This window comes from Zeus faber (genome assembly GCF_960531495.2).
Source record: "Zeus faber genome assembly, chromosome: 6".
NCBI classification, from domain to species: Eukaryota; Metazoa; Chordata; class Actinopteri; order Zeiformes; family Zeidae; genus Zeus; species Zeus faber.
The window spans coordinates 20,094,713-20,116,380 of NC_137201.1; positions in this window are offsets into that span (position 1 = coordinate 20,094,713).

Below are 21,668 nucleotides of genomic sequence, written 5' to 3' on the forward strand. Positions count from 1 at the left end.
GTGTGTGTGTGTGTGTGTGTGTGTGTGTGTGTGTGTGTATCTGTGTGTGTCTGTGTGTGTGTGTGTGCGTGTGTGTGTGTATAAACATGCAAATGTGTGTCTGGTTGTGTGTGTGTGTGTGCATATGTGCGTGTGTGTGTGTGTGTGTGTGCTTGTTCAATGTGTTTGTGTGCGGTGTCTAATAAGTGGTGTCAGCAGAGGCTCCTCATGTAAGAAGGGTAATGATGGGGCTGTGGGGAGACCAGTGTGGATCACAATGTGGATCAGGGTGTGGATCATGGTGTGGATCACGGTGTGGATCATGGTGTGGATCATGGTGTGGATCATGGTGTGGATCATGGTGTGGATCACAGTGTGGATCATGGTGTGGATCATGGTGTGGATCACAATGTGGATCACGATGTGGATCAGGGTGTGGATCAGGGTGTGAATAACAGTGTGGATCAGGGTGTGGATCAGGGTGTGAATAACAGTGTGGATCAGGGTGTGAATCATGATGTTGATCATAGTTTGGATCAGGGTGTGGATCACAGTGTGGATCAGGGTGTGGATCACAGTGTGGATCAGGGTGTGGATCACAGTGTGGATCAGGGTGTGAAGCACGGTGTGGATCAAAGTGTGGAACATGATGTTGATCACAGTGTGGATCAGGGTGTGGATCACAGTGTGGATCAAGATGTGAATCAGGGTGTCAAGTTAATACAAAATAATACGAGGGTTGAAAAGTCCTGACTCTGTTGGTCAAGGTGTTGCCGTGGCCGTGGTTGTGTTGTTCTTCATCTTCCTGCGTTGTGTTTCCCCAGCACATACCTTTCGAAACCTTGGAAATATTACGACATCCTACTGACGTAAAGTGTTGTTGGTACGCAGTGACCGGCAGGTATCACGTGGTGGAGCAATCACACGTAATGTATGTGAACTCGCCTTTGTGGCCGAGTGGTTCCGCTGCCTGAAGGAAGCTTCCGGATCTCAGAAAATGATCTCAATGGCACTCCTCGTTGAATTTTCTCAGTGCCAGCGTTTTTGAAAACAACACCCATTTTCCGCATAGGATCCAGTGTTATTCTGGAAATTAAAAATAACGATCAAAAAACCTCCAAGGAACTGTATTCAGGCTCATTTACACTGCAGCCCCCGTGTTTTGAGTCAGTGCTGTGACAAAGGCCTGTGCCCTGCTCAAAGGAAAAGGCAGGGATGTGTACCCCACGTGTACACGTGCCGCTGTGTGTTAGTACTGTGCTCATACAAGCACTTATACAGTGGAGCGCAGACATTGTTATGAATATTTTCAGTTTATATGCATAAGTCATTTACCAAAACAGGAAAAGAGAAAATCCCTTTAGCTTCATATTTTGTTATTCTGATTACACTTTTCCATTATAATGTTGAAATTGGATCCATTTTGAAAAACTCTCTTGTTCAATGCTTGTGCACATACTGTACATTTGGTTCTCCGAAGGGCTTACTAACACAAACTGTGAAATGAGACAAACCCAGCCAGTTGTTTTTTTTTGTTTCAGTTTTTCTGGTCAGAAAACATGTCATTCAACAAACTGTTAAGATTTGTCTCCCAAGCCTACGTCACGTTGGGTACCCTTAGAATTATTATTATACCATCTGAGTAACTCCACCCACGGCTGGAGTGCCACCGCAAGCGGGTCCAGTGGCTAAGAGCTAAGCTAAGAGCTAAGCATGGGAAGTGCACAGTTGTTGGCTGCACAGACGAGCACAAATCGTTTAAAAGAAAGAGGAATTAATACCAACTGTCTGTGACTGAACTACGGACGATGGAAATGCAAGTATTAAAAAAATAACTGTGTTTTGTCGGTGTGGTGTGGGGATGGTGTGGTTCGAGCAGCCACACCTGTCCTGGGTCTAGATAATTGTACACCTCTTGCCTGTTGGTTGGTCTAACGAGCAACAGGTAAAACCCCCATCCCCACACACACTCAGTAGAGGAGCCCTTGTCATGACAAATGTCCAGCCGCTCCAGGCTTAATCAAACTAGCCCACTCCCTACAATAAACTGGTGTGTCTACAACCCCATCGTCTATGTCTCTGTGCCGGAGGTCCCTGAAACGCCACCTGGGTGGCGCGTGGCAGGCGAAACTGCCACAGTCGGTTACGTTGATCCGCTGCAAGGGTTGCCCAAAGTCGGACCAAACTTTTAAATGAGGCCCTGTAGATCTAATATGAGTAAAGATTCAGCAACTGGATTGCTTATTGCTCGCCTCAAATTTGTTCAGAAACAGATTTGGGTGGACCGATAAGGTGAAATCAGTGAAAGTTTACAGACTTCATATAAAGGAACCCGAAACTGAAGCTCAAACCCCACTGGCTCACAGAACTCGTAGCCTCGGGAGGGAGGCGCCAGAGGCATGTTAGAATGGCAGGAATGTCTAATCTGAGTGGTATTTTCAGCAAAAAAAAACCCTCAAGGTGCATGATAGGTCCCCTTTGAAAGACAATAACACGCTCTGCGCCTGTTCACCCCAGCTGCTACTTTCTAGACCTTCCGTAAGCAGATTAGTGGTTGTGGACACGGGTGCCTCAGGTCGTCTGGTGCAGTGACAGGCCAGCGCAGCTCCCCATCAGGTGAAGTGTTGATCGACAATAAACTCTCCTCAAGGACTTTCAGGGTCTAGACTAATCGACGTACTCTGAAGCTTAGTAACACCGGTGCATCGGCCTATTGACTGGAAAGACACGGCTCTCTGATTGGTTCCGTATGAAGCGATGGAAGGCGGCAGTCCTCCGATGCATCACTGCTGTGTACTGCGCGCTATGACTCATACAAAAAGAGCCCAAATACTTTATTCCACCATGAGAAACCATTGAGGCAGAATCCTTATTTACAACGTCACCAAGTGACAACAGAAATGAAAATAAATTTAGATGCGTACATGCCTTAAATAAAACCCTGTAAATAAAATGCAAAAATGCAAAAATACGTTTTTTTAAGGAAGGCCTACAATACTGTATGTGAAGCATTGAATACATTCTCCCACACATAGTTAAGATCAGCATTCATTTCAGTAACGTGGTGTTTAATAAAAACACATAATGTTGAATTCACCACGACCATCAACGTCAGAAACAATTTTATTGAAATAAATAGCCTGTAGGTTACGTAATATATTGGCACTGCTTATTATGTGCATAATATTAAAGTGGTAGTCCATAAGATTGTTATGTCCCAGAATGTCCCAGAATTCCATTTGCAAATGACACCTTTTTTTCCCCATCATTGTGTTTTACCCTCGTCTACTCCACTTTCCCCCCCCAAATGCCTGCCTCTGATCGGATGATTTGTTGTTGTTTTTTCTCAGTCACTTGAGGTTGTTTGGGATATTTTTTCAGCCAAGGGTGCTTTTCTCTTTTGTGAACGTTCATCCATATCGACAGTGTACTGACCACCACGGCTGTAGCTGCTGGTTTTGCGAAATTCACCATTTCGGGTCTTGCCCGATCTTTGCAATCTTGCTGGGAAACAATGGCATACAGAGGATCACATGCAAAATGAAAATACATGGAGTGGCTATTTCTTAGAACGCAGGTGTTAAAAAATATATGGGGATTTTTTAACGAAATAATCGTACGGATTACCGCTTAAATTTATTGGAATAAATAGCCTTGGGGTTAAATAATATATTGGAACTACTTAATGTGTGCATAATATGAATTTTAATCAAGCAGATTCATATCAGACATAAAAGCTTTATATGAACTCCCATTTATTGTGGGTTCATCCTCTCTTCCACGTGCACGGTTTCCCCTGGCGGCCCGTGGGTTCTCAGCTGGGGTCTTCCTGAGTGGGAGAGACAGGAGGAGGAGGAGGAGGAGGAGGAGCAGGAGGAAGAGGAGGAGGGTCTCCAGATGAACCAGCCCCTCCCTCCCTCCCTCCCCTCCCTCCCCTCCCTCCCCGCACCGTGCACACGCTCCCACCTCCACGCACGCACGGCGCGGACGCCTGGCCGCTGCAGCGTTTTTCCCCCTCCTCCTCCTCCTCCTCCTCCTCCTCCTCCTCGTCCTCCTCCGCCTCCTCCCGCCCCCACCCCACCCACCCCACCCCCACCCCCCCCCCCCCCCGCAGCGGTGTTTCCAGGACGAGGAGCGTTATGTCGAGGTCCCCGACCGGACGGACCGGAGCTCTGCCGTGCGTGTGACTGCGGCCATGGGTGTCGGCGCGGCTCCCTCCCCCCTGCTCCCCGGACACCGCTTCCCCCGTCGCTCCTTCGGCGCTGGAAATGGCGCTGCGACGCTGAGCGAGGAAGACGCAGTGGAGGCGGACGCCAAGGAATAGAGAGAAAGAAAGAGAGAGCGAGAGAGAGAGAGGGGGAGAGACAGAGAGACAGAACGGGGGAGATACATGAGCACCTGCGCTTTTCTTCGGGCTGGGTTGTTTTAGCGGCAGCGGCGGAGCAGTACCATGGTGAATTACCAGAAATACATTACTGTGATGCAGCTGGCTCTGGGGGTGACCGCCTCCAACAAGGAACACTGTCTCCCTCCCAGGAAGCGCATGTGGTGAGTGTGGATGTCGGTGCGGATTATTACGATGGTCGTTACGGTGGAGGGCGAAGGGTGGAGGTGTCGCCTCCCACGTCCTCGGATCCCTGGAGGAAGGGGGGTGGGTGGGGGGGGGGGTGGGTCACGGACGCGCGGTCCGGCCGCTCCGAACCCCCGCGCGATGTGACACCGCGTTGACGCCCGCACCGCAGCCCCCGTCCGCGCCGCGCTGCGGTCCGGCCATCCCCGCAGATAGAGTGGGTCAGGCGGCCCCGCGTGCTGGGAGCGCGGATGTGTGCGTGAGAAAGCGAGAGAGAGAGAGAGAGAGAGAGTGTGTGTGTGTGTGTGTGTGTGTGTGTGTGTGTGTGTGCGTGCGTGCGTGCGCGCGTGTGTGTCAGGGATCCCTCGCCATTGTCACGGCTCCTGTGCCGGGATGTGAGGCCTGCTTGCCGCGCGCTGCATCCTCCACTGCCCTCACTGGAGACCCATCATCAGCCTGTGTGTCACACCATCACAGCCATCTGTGCTCAATCGAACTAATAAAATGAAACGCATGCACCAAACGCTCCTGTTCTGTGTTTTATTTTATTCATTTATTTTACTTCCTCTCATGCCATGTAAACATCCCATTATACATCCTTATTAACATGTGTTTGTTTGTGTTTTTTTGGAGCTCCCGCGCTGCTGTCACGGTGTGCGTGTTTGTGTCTTCCCTCTCCATCCACGTCCGTCCTCTGTTCCCGTGCCCGTGTGTTTTGGCTCCGACCACTTCTCCACCGTCGGCCTCCTGTGCTCCCTTTGTTTACTCCCAGAGAATCTGTCTTTGGTTCCTTTTTTCCCGGCGGTAAGCAGATTACCCCCCCGGGCGGTGGTGCGCGTGTGACTATGTCTCCCTAATTACAAGTGGATTACCGTCGGGTTTGATACGGGAGACAGTTCATTAGAACTCAATAGACTCCCGAGTCCTGAGTGTGCTGAGCACACAGTGTTTGTCACAAACCCAGATCGCACTCGCTGTGTGGATCTTTTTCAGGTTCAGCGTGTCCGGGCCCCTCGAACCAAACCTCAAGTTGATGTTTAGCACTGAAACGCTCTAATCTTGACATTATACTGTGTGGCTGTGTGAACTATACAGCAGACCTGCATGTCTTGCAAATTGGCTCATTCATTTGCGAGTACAAATGGTGGTGTTATATAATGTGCATCTTCCTAAACAGAGATGCCCTTTCAATTTGTTTGTACTCATACCCTGTGATTCATATCCCGTGTGTGAGGCCACGGCGATCCAAATGTTTTTTAATGGTGTAGAACGGACCGTCATTAACCGTAAATACACTGTGTGGTGATGTCACCGGGCGATGATGTCACCGGATGCCATCCTCGCCGGTGTGACCTCAGCGGGAGGGAAGAGGGGGGGGGGAGGTTCAGCGGACCGTGCGCCGAGGTCGACTCCTCCGGAGCCTTATCGCCGCTCCACGAGGGGACCGGGGAGCGAGGCACGGGACCCCCGTCCCCCACCACCACCCCCGTCCACGCGCTTTAAACTCGCACCTTCATGTTCGGGTGCATTTGGCACAAATCAGGAAGGCGGGATTGGTGACCTGAATAACTTTGGCACATGTCAGCCTCCTAAAACAATGACTTGAAAGGTAACTGGAGTACATTTCAACCCTGCAAGAGGTATTTTCTCTCAATGAAAGTCGATAGATCGGATTAAGTCATGAACGGTATTGACCTTTTTAACGCCCACCTACAGTACATTGTTTGTGAGCGATTTAATGGTTTCGATGGCAGTCCCTGCTGTAATACATTGATTTTCCAGTCATCACCATATATTTTGACAAGTGACTGATTTTAGCGGCAAAAAAAAAAAAAAATAATAATCCAAGCTTGTGAAACAGGGACTTGGCAAAAAAGAGGCTGGCTCACCGTGAGACGAAACCCTTCTTCAACACTCGTTCGGCCTCTTTGCGACCGAGTGACAACCTTTTGCAACCTTTTGTGGGGAGTCAGATCTATAAACAGTATCTCCATCTTGAAAAGTCCCCCATCACTGAAACCTTCTGTTTGCGCCGTCGCTACGTTCGTCCATCCCCACATTTCATTATTGACGCTGTTTCCATCCGGTGGTTTTGATGAGAATCGGCTTTGTTTATCGCAGGCTGCCGTTGTGTCGAGCAACGTTCGCAAGCTAAACATGCCCCGCATTTTCCATTTTGGAGAAAGTTTGAGGCGGAAAACGGGAAGTGAAGTCGCCCCGTGATTTTTGGTTTCCTAATGTGAATTTATACTTAAAGGATGTTTTTGTTGTTTTTTTTGTTGCTTTCCATCATGTATAATGTAATGTGTAATATGTTCATAGCACGACCTTGCCCTTGATGCTTTATCCGTTGAGAAACTTGCCACTCTGCTGCAGCTTCTCCCTGAGTTCAAATGCAGCCCGATGGGGCAAATGTTGAAGCCTTAAAAAAAAAAAGAGTAGGTTCTCCTTGTCGGACACAGGGAACAACAGTTTTTATATGTTATACCGATCATTTTTTCAACAGAAACCGTGCATTTATCCGTTTCTTTCTGGATTTTGCACTCGCAGAAATGTGAGAGACGGTCAACAGTTTACAAAGACGTTCGATGCACTGCGGCACTTGCAGAAAGTAGTTGTAAATAAAATGTGATATTGTTGTTATCAAAAAGACAAAAAAAAAATACACTAAGACACACGGGACTGTGATGTGATTTTCCTGCTTTCAAAAAGGAGATTAAGTGTTTTTTTAAGACTTAAACGTTTGTGCTGTTGGACTGCATTGGTTGCATGGATGAAATGATGGAACCAACAGCTTGATTAAGGCCTTGGCGAAAAAATGGCTTCCCCTTTAATGCTGAATCGCCTCCGTTCAAAAACTGGACGATCTCTCGGATAATATAACGCTGAGTGCTACTAACTCTGAATTAAACAATAAAACCTACAATTAAATTACGCTAACATGAATAACTGCATTATTGCATCTAATAACCCGGCAAAGTGTCATTAATATTTCATAACATGATAACAGGATTGGCTTCCTTCCATCTGGTGCAGGTTTCCTAGAGGTGATAACCACAGTATCTAGTGTTTTATGCTGATAAAAAGGATTTACTTTCTTCATTTCGCATGGTCACGTGGTTTAGATGAATCGTAATTGCAATACACAGTAAAGAGAATATTGGAGACGGTTCACTTCCTCTTCAAAAACATTTTTTTTTTAACTTTTTCTTCTTGAATACCAGGACTATGAATTGATAAACAAATGCACACTCAACACATAATGTCAAATTGCAACAATTAAAAATAACAACAGACGTCATTTGACTTCATGTTAATGTTTATAAAGCCTGCATTAATTCATGGGGCATTGTGTACCATCTCAAATAAGCAAAGTTTTTGGATTTTATATATTTTTAATTGACAAAATAGAAAGATAAAATGTGTCTTTCATCAATGTCTCCCCTTGGAGTATTCGCGATGGTTATATCGTTTGGATGAGTGATTTTCATATTGAATTCATTATTGGATTGACCATTTGGATCAATAATGCTCATTGCTAATTGATAATGACTTCCCATGCTCAACACCATCTGCAAAACACCCCCAAATCTGTGTACACACCAGCTTATCAAGTGTTTTCCAATGGCTTGAAGCAATAGGGCAATACAGACCCAATTTATTTTGGGTGTCTTACGTGTGGAAGAAATATAGAAACCCAAGTTATCTCGAAAAAATGGATGGATTTAATGACTTCCTGCCACTGAGCCTAAAACCTGCCCTTTTTTTTTTTTAACGACATTATCCGGCTTTTGAGGTACGTTCCCTCTTATCCGATTGAAATTCTACATTTTTTTATACTCTCTGTATTTTTCAGTCAAGTCTATTGAAGAGAGTTGTGGTTTCCTGCAGATCTGAGGTCTGGGTTCTCCAGTGCCGGATCTGGACCCCTGACTGGAATCTGTCAGGTCATCGTGTTTTCTCTGACTTATAAGGAAACAGCTCCACTTGTGAACGGTAGCAGTGTTTCAAACTACCAAGCAGATGTTCCTCTTGCCTCAAGTAGTAAAAACCCATTCCCCCTTGTACACAGACAAAAATGAGCATTAAAGTGGCTTAATGAGCTTTACACTCTGTTGCCGGCCCTGGGGGGGTGCGCACCAACTGGACTTTTTTGCGCGTTTCTTTTCATATCTCTGTTTTTCGACTCTACCTCGCCTTCGAAAAAACCCGCGAGCAAACAGGTACTGTTGTTTGTCAGTGTGCGGGAGTTAGAACTCAGGCTCAGCAGAAATGGAAATGGATGGGCACTTATGTACATTTGCTGAGGTGGTTCGCAGGCCAGTGTCGAGAGAGAGTTTTGCTCCATTGCACAGCGAGGCCTCTCTGGAAGCTGGACAGCAATATGTCCTAGCTGCACAAAAGCAGAGTGTGTGTGTGCGTGTGTGTGTGTGTGTGTGTGTGTGTGTGTGTGTGTGTGTGCGTGTGCGTGTTTGCATGTGGATGTGTGTTTGCGTGTGTGTGCATGTGCATGTGTACGTGCGTGTGTGTGCATGTGCATGCGTGCGTGTGTGCATGTGCATGTGTGTGTGTGCAAGACATCCATGTCGTTTGTTTGTGTGTGCGTCTGCGTGAGCGACAGCGAGCGTGTGTGTTACTCAACGTGTGTGTGTGTGTGTGTGTGTGTGTGTGTGTGTGTGTCTGTGTGCGGCTGGACATGGTTGCAGGTGTATGTCTGCGTGTTGATGTTCGTCCGCTGAGCGCTTTATCACAGTCTGGAGCCCAAGCACGGCAGAGCTGAGTGTCTTGTACAGCGCTGCATCCCCGCTGGCTAGAATGAGTAGGGTGAAGCGTAACATTGCATATTGACCTGCTGATTTTGCAGTAGCCATTGTTGCCTGAGCTACAGTAATATAACAATAATAAATATATAATAATCGTACCTGATAGTTCCACAAGGCACGGGCAAACAAAAGGCAGATTACATAAAGGACTGCGCTTGATTAATGCCCGTGTTGCATGTTCTTTCTTTGCCACAGCAATAGTGTGCTGCGTGACCTTACCTCTGAACTGTACAGTACATGATTACACTCCACATCCCCCTCCGCTCCGAGTGGACTCACTTTTATCCGACCAGACTGCTGAAGGTCCAAAGGTACTGAGGCGATCAATGCATCTGGGTCAGGAAATAATTGGGAATTAATCTTATCATTAGCGCTAAGTGACCCTGCAGGAATATTGGGGCGTAATAATGAAATGTCAGTGAATGTCAGCGTTTATGCGTTGTCCGGCGCGGTTGGAAACGCCGGACTGCAAGGTACGTTGAGCAAAGCGCGTAAGAGAATATTATAAAATGGTCTTTTAGTGAAAGTGGTGCACATTGTGCAGCCTCCAGATGCCGGCTCTCGCCCCTACACTTTACAATTTTATCGTCCATATTGTAACTAGGTTGGTTTGAGTACTGGAGGATTTAGCGCGGGTGTCCTTTGCATTTAATAGTTTGCCCTCTGCTTTACGATTTGCTCATAAAAGGGACGTCCATCGCGCGGGTAACAGATATAAAAACTACAGAGGTGAATGGCGCCTCGCGTTTCAGTAAGTCTCCGTCATTTTGTCAGGGAAATATGGAAAGATGTCAAAGCAATACCTGAGCGCATAGAGGAAGTTATCCAGATGAGACACAGCATCGCACCACACTTATGGAACCAGTAAAATATATAATAAAGACACGCTGCGTATGGAGGCTCCTACAACAGTCGGCCGTGCGACAGTACATTCTGCCTCGGCGCCGAAAGGGACTTGGCTAAAATCCATCTCTGAATCAACATCCGAGGAAAGGTCTGACGACGCGGGGCCTGGCGTTGCGTCGGTGACACAAACCAGGAGCCGCTTCCCATTAGTCATGTCCGCTGCATTATTTATGAGAACAATCTGAACGGCTTCGCACATCAAGTAAACCACCGCCGGCTTATTCTGACAACGGAGAGAGCGGGAGCGACATTCCGTTCTCCCTTTTGAACGTTTCATTTTTTCCCTTTTCCCCCAAACTACCTTGCAGCTTACCGTGCTAATGCAAAGAGATTAAAGGAGAGCGGGGAGGAGGAGAGAGAGGCGGGCCTTGGCATTTGACCCTGTCCGAGGGTGACCAGATGCCAACAATCCAAATGTGTTTGTGTGGGACAATGTGGGACACGTTTCCAATGCTGAGAGGCCGTCGAGACTTTTGGATATGAAGTCCATCCGACGTAAAAATAAATTAAACATTTCTTTTCTGCCCCTGAGCTCGTAACATCCCTCTGCTTTTCCCTTCGTGAGCCTCATTGTGCTGTGTCGCTTTCACCACGTATTCCCCTCCGTGCAAAATATTAAAACTCTGGCAAATTTAGTAAAAAAACTCTGTGAGAATCATCCAGTTATAAGTCGCTCCCCAGTGTTGGCTGTCGCCCAATTTCCTTTTCTTTCTGCTAGTTTCCATCGCATTCCGCCTAAATCTGCGTAGTTTGTGACCTTGTGGTGCCTCGCAGTTTTTTCTTCCGGCGGGCGCGGCACAGACAGCGACAGGTCATCCTGCGCCGACCCACCTGAGCGCAGTTTGACGGACCTCCGACGCGGCCCCGGTGATGACAACCTTCCGTGCTTCCTTCACAGCTGCAGGATAAAAGACAGATTTTAGAATAGCATCTCTCCTGCAGCGGTTTGACTTTTGGAAACCAGAGGCAATCAGAATGTGGGATGTTGTCTCAATATGTGGGACGCGGGGATGCCGGATGAAAACTATTGCGGATGAGAACTGCAAATAAATACACAAACAAAGACCTCAATACAATTCAACTGAACCGTTTTAAAGCGTGTGTGTGGGCAGTTTGGGTGGAAAGAGAAAGCGTCCCACAAAAAGCCCCAAACAGGGGCATGATGTGAAAGAAAGCATTCGATGGAGGCGCGCTTTTGTGTTTTCAGCAGGACGAGACACGCATGCGACTTCAAAACCAAGGATCCAGCGCACAGCAGCTGCAATTGTATTTTAATATGATGTGAGTTAGAGTGAATAACGCGTTTGACAGGCCTTCCCTCCTTTCTCTGTTCACTGGGAAGATGCCAGGTTTAGAAAATATGGCAAACTTATTAACATTACATTATTTATTTACATTATTTAAATACAGCCTGCTAACTTTTCTGCCAAAAGTTCTTCTTGAGAACAGGAAAAATATAATAACAATTAATACAGTACTACAGTAGGGCTGGGCAATATATCATTAAGATCGTGATATGAGACTAGATATCGTCTGGAATTCCGGTTATCGTAATATCACAATATAGTTGAATAGTTGTCATTAAGGCTGCATTACAGTAAAGTCTGTTGAAGTTGCTCTTATCAATGCCTCTGCCTGTTGTAATATCCACCTCACTAATGGTTGTTTCTCAAATATTTCTGTGTAAATATCTTATGAACGCACTGATAGTCATCCCAAAAATACCGACAAATTATCAAAATGGGGGGATTCGGCAAAACTTTTTGCAATTTTGGCAATTTCGTCTGGCGGTGGTGGCAGGGAGCTCCGAGGGGTCCGGGTGCAAGATTGGGCCCTCGCTCACCCCGAAGGGACATGCACATGCATGCAGCGCTTCCTGAATCAGAAGCGTCTCCACTTCAGGGCATCAGTGGCATTAAATGTAATTATATCGGGTTTCTCTGAATGCGGTGTTTCCAGTGGGTAACTACGGCCTTTCAAAATCAGTGTTATTTAATATTCTCTGCGGGCTGCTCACTTGTGTCTCTTCTCCACAGTTTTGCTCGCGGTGGCACTAAGTTGCTATTTATACATCCATGGTTAAGTGTGTTCATTCTAATGGAGTCCTTCTTCTCCTCTCAGGATACACCCAAGTCCCACCGCTGGCTCCATCACAGCAGCCTCCTCAGTGAGCACCATTCAGGGCAAGCCATCTCTCCGCCGCATCAAAGGTCGCATTCACAGGAGCAAGAGCCTGGACAGCATCGATCTCCTTGACGCCAACGTAAGCTCAAAACAGCAACAACAACAGCAATAAGAAGCAGACAAACAGGGAATACCACCATTGAGCTCAATGTATTGATGAGTCAGATCTCCTCACCAGGGAAAAAAGGTGTTTTTTGGACAGGTGTTTATATAAATATAAATATATAAATATGTACAGGTGGGTCGAAAATATTGAAGTTGCAGTTGACAATGAAAAATACTAAAACCAGACCCAGAAGTTTTGAATTATATGAATGAATGTATGTATGTATGTATGTATGTATGTATGTATGTATGTATGTATGTATGTATGTATGTATGTATGTATGTATGTTTGTACAGTATGTACAGTATGCATACGTATGTACCTATGTACGTACGCATGAATGTATGTATGTACAGTATGTATGCATGTACAGTATGTATGTTTGAACAGTATGTACAGTATGCGTATGTACATACCTACGTATGTACGCATGTATGTACAGTATGTATGTATGCATGTATGTACAGTATGTATGTATGTATGTATGTATGTATGTATGTATGTATGTATGTATGTATGTATGTATGTATGTATGTACGTACATACAGTATGTATGTACAGTATGTATGTATGTATGTATGTATGTATGTATGTATGTATGTATGTATGTATGTACAGATGTATGTATGTACAGTATGTATGCATGTACAGTATGTATGTATGTATGTACAGTATGTATGCATGTACAGTATGTATGTTTGAACAGTATGTACAGTATGCGTATGTACATACCTACGTATGTACAGTATGTATGTATGCATGTATGTACAGTATGTATGTATGTATGTATGTATGTATGTATGTATGTATGTATGTATGTATGTATGTACGTACATACAGTATGTATGTACAGTATGTATGTATGTATGTATGTATGTATGTATGTATGTATGTATGTACAGTATGTATGTATGTACAGTATGTATGCATGTACAGTATGTATGTATGTATGTATGTATGTATGTATGTATGTATGTATGCATGTATGTATGTATGTATGTACGTATGTACGTATGTATGTATGTATGTATGTATGTACAATATGTATGTATGTATGTATGTGTATGTATGTATGCATGCATGTACAGTATGTATGTATGTATGTATGTATGTATGTATGTATGTATGTATGTACGTACGTACAGTATGTATGTATGGATGTATGTACAGTATGTATGTACGTATGTATGTACAGTATGTATGTATGTTTGCACAGTATGTATGTATGCATGTACAGTATGTATGTACAGTATGTATGTACAGTATGAATGTATGTATGTATGTACAGTATGTATGTATGTATGTATGTATGTATGTATGTATGAATGCTGTAAAGAAGTTTCAATAATAACTCAACACACCCTCTACAGACTCTTGTAATTTGAAATTTCTGCTCACCCTAGGTAGGTTAAATAAAGAAAATCCCTCGAGATTCAAGTACAGTTTAAATATTTTCTAACCCAGGCCTTATTCAAATATTGCATTGAAGCACAGTGAGAAGTTTCTCAACAGTAAAGCATCCAGTTTGGTTGTGCTTTGAACAATGTGGTTATGAATATTGGGAACCAACATTTTAATAATGCCTGGTTTGAAAAATAGACTAAATTGCTCATCTCATTTGATTTGATCTAAAAAGGATTAAACCACCATAGTTTTATACTACTGAAATGACACAAATATGCATAGATTTCTGTGAAAAAACCAAATTCACTCTTAACTTCTGTATTATCAGGGTGGAAGACTGACCGTACAGGAATACGACTGTTGATAATTCTGTCTTTTGAGCATGAATTTACTTTTTTTTAACTGCGTTGGAAACTGCAAAAAGCATAATTCCGTGTTTAAAATAACTTGTGAGCTGTTTACACGTAACCTTTGAAGTGTCACGAAACCCCACAACCACTCATTTCAGTTAAATAATGATGTGTTGTCCTGCTGGAGATTAATCTCGGTTCAAACCCCGACATTTCGGTACGATATGTGGTATCATATAGACACAAAGGTCATTTGTTGGATCATAGGAGGGAGGCAACCTACATCACAAAGCAAAAGCTCTCTATATAACACACCGTACTGCATATACCATGAGGTACCCGCTATGTGACACCACCACTACATCCTCCCAAGCATCGACTTTCATTTGTATTTCATTTGTACAGGTAACCAGCGACTTTCAATTATATTGAATGTTCCCGTTTTGTTTCCCCTCAGTTCCCTTCTGGAGGTTCTGCCCTTGACTGCGATGTATTTTATGGTTTGAAAACACAATCACAGTGCTTCAATCTACTCGCTGGTATCACATACTGCTACTTAGGGAATGGGTTTTTGAGCCAGGCGACTTTATGGGAACACAAACTGCAAATGCTGTCATTGCTTATGGATTATGGCAATTTCAAGGCTCATGTTGTAGCTAATAGTTATGACCCGGATTTTACAAATAATTAGGACATCGTTAGATTCCCATTTAAAAAAGCCTAACGGTCATATCACGGACGTGGAGGCTTTTAGAAAGCAGCAGGCAGATAAATGGGGGCCTCAATTCAGAGCCTATCTGCGATGCAGGGGAGAGAAGCCTCAATCCAAACTGTTAATGTGGCGTTGCGTCTCCGCTCCCTCCTGTCTTAACAGGAAGACTTACTACGGCCTTGTTACGCGACTTTATCGCCTGCCACTCAGATGAGGGGTTCGAGTGGCTCCAGGGACTAGCATCCCACTAGACACCGAGAGGACAGCCAAGGGCCTCAGGCCTCCTCTACCATATATTTTCTCACTAAAAGCTGTGACCGTATGTGTGTGTGTGTGTGTGTGTGTGTGTGTGTGTGTGTGTGTGTGTGTGTGTGTGTGTGTGTGTGTGTGTGTGCGCGCGCGCGCGCGCGTATGTGTGTAGAAGACAGAAACTTGCTGACTTGCCTGAAACCCAAATGCAGCTGATGGAAGTAACAGCCCGCCTTACAGTGAGTGATGAGACTGCAGGATGCCGAGTTGAGTAGCAGCTTCCATCGCATCCCACTAAGCTCCAACAAAGGGCCGCGACGTGCGACCGCGGCCGAGCTGTCAGCGCTCCGGCGCAAATGTCCCCCGTTTCAACAGCCCCCCTGAGATTCAACTCAATCACGCGGGCGTATGAATCGAGGCGCATAAACCACTACGACCATTAACTATTGATATTCATCGCTGCATGGCTCAATAATTGATAGCAGTTAAGGTTTTGTTTGTATCGACTCCATCTTTTGATTGCTTCTCCTGTCTTAATAGTCAGGGGAGGACTTTGGCGCGGGTCCCACTCCGGCTGTCATTTGCGTTGGCAAGCAGCGAACTTGTTCACAGAAAGCTTGAATCAGAATTTAGTGCTAAGGCTGCAGAAAGCAGAAATTGAGGGTGGTGTGGGAGGGGGGGGGATAACCACGGTATTGTACGCATCATCGCTGTGCACTTTATAGTGCCGACTCAGGAGTTGTTTTGAGTCTTTTATCAGAAGCATCTCATGCCATTCCACCGAAGTGCTTTATTGTTTCTTACAGCTTTATGGAGATGCATTAAACTTCCGCCTGTCTGTGTCTGTCGTAGAGCCTAGGACCCGGAACTTTATCACCCCTGCCCGCTGCTTAATCCGAATACATTGTTGGACAACAATGACTTTGGTGACGTCTTAAAAGTATTGGTTAACCGACACATTTCCCAGGAGACTTGACTCCTCTCTGCTTCATCACGTGTGTGTGCTGTTTACAGCGGTGGAGACGATGCTGAATTTGCCTCTTAACATGCATCATATTTTATTTAATCACAGTTGAAAGATGTCAACCTTTGACTTGATTCAAATAAATACATCCAAACTAAGTCAATAACTACTGACATTTCATCGCCAGAAGAGAGTAAATGCCAGAACGAGTTTGCTGCTTCTGGAATCATTGGAGAGGGCCCATTTTAGATGCAGTATTTTCCTGTTATCTCAGCTGTTTTTTGGGAATGGTAAACAAATATTTGCTGCAGAGGCCATAACCAGGTGAGTAGCAGAGAGCGTTGTGGCAGGAACTGGCCCTAACAAAGACGAGGCGGAAGCAAAACAATTAAATGAATTACTTCTCAACGGGGCGGGATCGAGATGCGCCTCGGTCAAGCCCTAATTTGTTATTAGATCTGCTTATCTCAAACGAGTCCTAAAAAAAAAATCCCCTTTCTGGCTGCAGTCTGTGTGGACAGAGGCACCCCCCCCTCCTCTCACACATACACACACACACACACACACACACACACACACACACACACACACACACACACCACCTACCGAAAAAAAAAAGAAAAAAAACCCCAACGTAAGCATTTGCTCTCTACCCAGTCCTCTGAAAGTGCTGCAGCTGCATTTACGGAGTGGAACGAATGCAGCTGCATTAACCAATCTGCATATTCAGGGTCTGTTCGGGGGGAGATGGTTCCCGGGTGGTCAAGGTGTGGAGGAGAACACGCTGGTGAGGGTGGAGGCCACTGGGGCTCCCACAGAGGCTCGCCCAGGGGGGTGGGGGAGGGGGCTGGACGCGCGAGATTAATTGCGGCTGTTAGAGTAGGACGTCTAACCTGGCGCGGGACGGACCTGAGGAGATGATGGGAGAACGCTCATGAGGGCGGGGTTGAGAACGAGGAGTTTTGGGGGAGGAGGGGGTGGTCGGTGAAGCAGCAGCACATTTTCTGCAAGTATGACGGGTCTGTTATGTAAGAGCAAAGGGAGGAGAGAGGCTTCTTGTCCTGTGCGATGAGCAGCAGAGTTGAGGTCTCACACACGAGAGGAGGGATTGGTGCAGATGTGTGCGTGTGTGTGTGTGTGCGTGTGTGTGTGCATGACAGGTAAAAGGTAAAAATGGCTTCTAGTCACGCACTCCTCCATGTGAGGGGTGGGGGGGTTCCGGGGTGCGACTCCCCCGTCACACCATTTGCGTGTGGAACCCTACATGTGCTGCGGAGGCGGCGGCAGATGTTGGTCGTGTTCCTGGACTCAGGATCGGCCCCGTGGCCCCTCTGATGAGCCATATGGCGTGTCGCTGTCGGCCATGTCGCCCTCGTAATACCATTTTACACTAAATGACACAGGATTCGCTGTAAGAGGGCCCTGCTACTGATTTTGCAGCATCTTACAACCTTTTTATATTGAAAAAATCTTTAAATAGACTACTATACATTCTTGAAGTTATATTGATGCCTCTTGATTCAGTTGAGAATCGCTCCAAAACGAACCCGGTAACCCAAATTCATCTAAATCGGCTCCATTATAATATATTTCCCGCTTCACATTTGCTTTTGGGCGTAATACCTATGAAATTTCCTCCAAAGTTGAAATCATGAGACATAAACAAAGCGATCTGTGATTATGAATGACTTTGATGGTTCTGTTCGCTCTTCTCTGGCAAATCATTTCAAGGGGGGAGACCCGAACCCACATAAATCTCTGTGACTCTATTGACTTTCCCGCCTGATATATGACGGGGCAGCGCCCGGGGCAGCGTGCACCATCAAAGGTTTGTAAATATAAAGCACCGACCAAACAAACCCTGCTCTCCGTTCACAAATGGACTCACCGCCCGTGAAAATCACTCTGCCCCCCACCTCCCCTATAATTTGGGCTTATTCTTCACAAGGGCTGACATTAAGGGACGCTCCCCTCCCCTTTGAATGCCTCGGTGTAGGGTCAAGTGAAGGACAGCCACGGCAATGACGTAATGTTTGTGGAAATCAAGATGGTGGCCATGGTGAGGAAGCCAACCATGAAGAATTAAACGCAGAGAAGGTTTGGTCGCAAATAGCGAGATCCATCACTGGGATGACGCACCGCGTGGGAGCGCTTTCTCTTCATTGTTCTTGTAATTGCAGCAAAAAAATGGAGGATTGTTTACTATATATGTATATTATTATACTGATTATATATTATATCAGTCTGCTATGACTATACCAGGATTCAGCAGTCAGCAAATGAGCTTGGGACCGCACTGCTGTTATCTACGGCAGAATTTAAATAATCACACCGACGGCAGTCGTGAATAAAGATGCAATTATGTTCAATGGTAATTCCTTAATGGTGGCCATGAATATTCCAGAACATAACATTAAATCCCCCATCCTTCCATTTATTTAAATCAATAAACATGCATAATGGTCTACAAAACCCCAAGATTTGTACTCGATAATACGCAGGTTAAAATTTTACCGCCACTCTCACCACCAGCGAAAAGTGTTTACTCATGTTTGCTTGAGAATCATAATCATTATTTACCACGTTGTCTAAAATAACACAATTGGTTATACTCTATGGCACCAATGGCACAATAAAAAATATTTTTGAGAGAAAGAGTGTGTGTGTGTGTGTGTGTGTGTGTGTGTGTGTGTGTGTGTGTGCGTGCGTGCGTGTGTGCGTGCAGTCTGCCGTGTTGCTGGACATGTAGACTGTGTGTTGATGCCGGGGGAGGCACCATATGCTGCATAGACCCCAGAGTTCTCCTGTCACGGCAGACCCGCGGGTGCTCACCCCCTCTGCCATCCCCCAACAGAATCTCCTTCCGTCCGTCCGTCCATCCACGTGGGTGTCAGAGCGTGGGTCTCCACCTCTGACCTCTTGCCTCGACTATACCATGAATAAACTCTCCATATGGATTCCCTCATAGGAAGGGAAGGCCGGTGTGGAGATGGAAGCGGAAGGTGCTGCTGAAATCCTGCAGAGGGCAGAGTTTTACTACATTTACTTCATACGGGAGCCACGGCTCAGCCTCAAAATGAGGGATGAGTCAAAATTATCTTATGCATCAAAAGAAATGCATGCGTGTTTCATAGCCGTGCACAGACCAATCACACTGGAGCTGCAGAGGGGGAGCTGGAGCTGGAGCTTTAACGAGTCAAATGGGAACGATTTGGTGTTTTTTTTATGTAGCGGTTGAGATGTGAGACATGCAAATGTACTGTACAGTTCTCTCTCTAGAGCCTAGCTTTCTGATTCACATACACACACACACACACACACACACACACACACACACACACACACACACACACACACACACACACACACAAACATGCACACACACAAAGCATCCTCAAAAACAGGCACTGCACTATTTCTCTATTGAACAATAATTGTGATATAAAGCTTTTTTATTCAGTTTTATTGACTGAATGGATGAACCAGTCCTAACAGTGGGAATAAACAACCTAAATTTCCAGAAGAATTGAGAAGCGGTGCCGATTCTTAGCATTGTCTTATTTCTCTCTGCAGTGCAGTAAATTACCTCCGGGCTATTTCCTCCTCTTTTCTTTTAACCTCTTCGCGTTATCATTGCCCCCCTGCCACCAGCCCGAAGTCACCAGGGCTCTCACCCCAGACGGAGACTGGGCAGGCTCTAAAAGACAGTGCTGCATTCACCTCATTTGTGTACAAACTGGTTTGATCGCGGGGAAAAACTTACGAGCATTTCCGTGAACATCGTTTTTTTTTTTTTTTTTTATTCTTATCCGAATTCGCTGGAAATGTATGTGTGACTGGTAACACATCTGGAGGTATTACACTCGTGTGGCTTCTGTTTAGAATGCCTTGTGCAAAATCAATTACGGCAGTGCCAAACCTCATTAACAACAATTAAAAACAAATGTTTCAGTAGGCTTCATCTGTAGAGCTAATACGCTACTGATTATAAACACATTAACAAAGCTTGTTCAAAGTGATTAATGATGATGTATGAGGGTGCTATCAAACCTGACAGCAATGGCATATTTGCTTTTATTGGAGCACTCGGCTAATCGCGCCGCTGGGGGAGTCGAACCCCTTCGGGGGACCGTGCAGGTACAGCGCGTTCCCCGAGTGGGAATCTCCCCTCGTCTCGGGTCTCGTCGCCGAGGTTTGTTTTCGAGTGACCCTCGGCTACGCGTGCCTCTCACGGTGTTGACGGGGTGCTTGTTCCCGCGCGGCGGGAAACGTGAACGGGCACACGTGTGCCAGTTAATGGCGTTTGTCATCTGTTCCACCTGGGGCGCGCGCAAAACCCAGGACCTGCACATGTTGCATGACTCCTGTGGGGATTTTTCAAAGGCCCTTTTGTCCGAAGAACAGAAGGAAGAAGAGTTTAAGAATGATCTGATTGAGACACACTGTCAAATTAAAAAAATAAAAATTAAAAAAAATGCGGCTTGATTGGAAATACAAACAACCGGAACAGGGAATGCGTCACAATCATATGTCTAGTTCTACTAGGGCGGGGTCTGAAGACACTCTCTATCTTTTGTTTATCTTTTTGAGTTTCCAACTAATGAGACTCATTGGGCTAACATGAGAAGGGCCTTAGAGTCTTCACGGCTAATTAACATTCCTAATTAATCTCCCTCAGCCATTACCAGCTGTCTTGAAATTAAAGTTGCGTTGATCAAGATACTGTAGAATTGAAAGCCCCCCTCCACCCCGCCCCAAGGAACCGATCTTAGTTATGTGCTACGGCTGGAAGTGGAAAAACTGCTGCAGACGCAGACACAGAACATGTATCTTCTTTGTAACTTTTAACATGGATTTACACACAGGCCATCATATGTCTGTCATCATAATATATGCATGTGTGTCATATGATTTCACATTACCAGGCAGGGGCTTGCAGAGAGGGGGGCAGGGCTCTGAGTGGAGAAAAGTGAGACGTAGACTGATTGAAATAGCGATGGATTCACCAGATCAGAATTCATTCCCGGACAACCACCGCCTCCGTTTCCCCAGTGCCAGGTGTCGTTCTTTAATAGCCACAAACCCGACAACAACAACTTCCAATGATGTCAGTCTATGATTATATGTGATGAATTATTCCTTCCAGTATTAGTGCCGTTGTAACACCAAGGCAAACACTGAGCATTGAGACGTTAAATATTTAAGATTTGCGCTTTGGACCTGAAGCCAGATTGAGTTTGTCTGTGTTGCGTGTCCGTTGCCAGATTGCCAAAACAAGTATCTCATAGCATCGATGAAAGATAAAACCCGCGGCGGGCTTGAAGAAACACAAAACCATGTCCTTGGCGATAAGAATGACACCGTTGTTAACAAGGAAAACACAGAGTCGCAGAACGCGGAGTCGCAGAATGAATGAGTCTT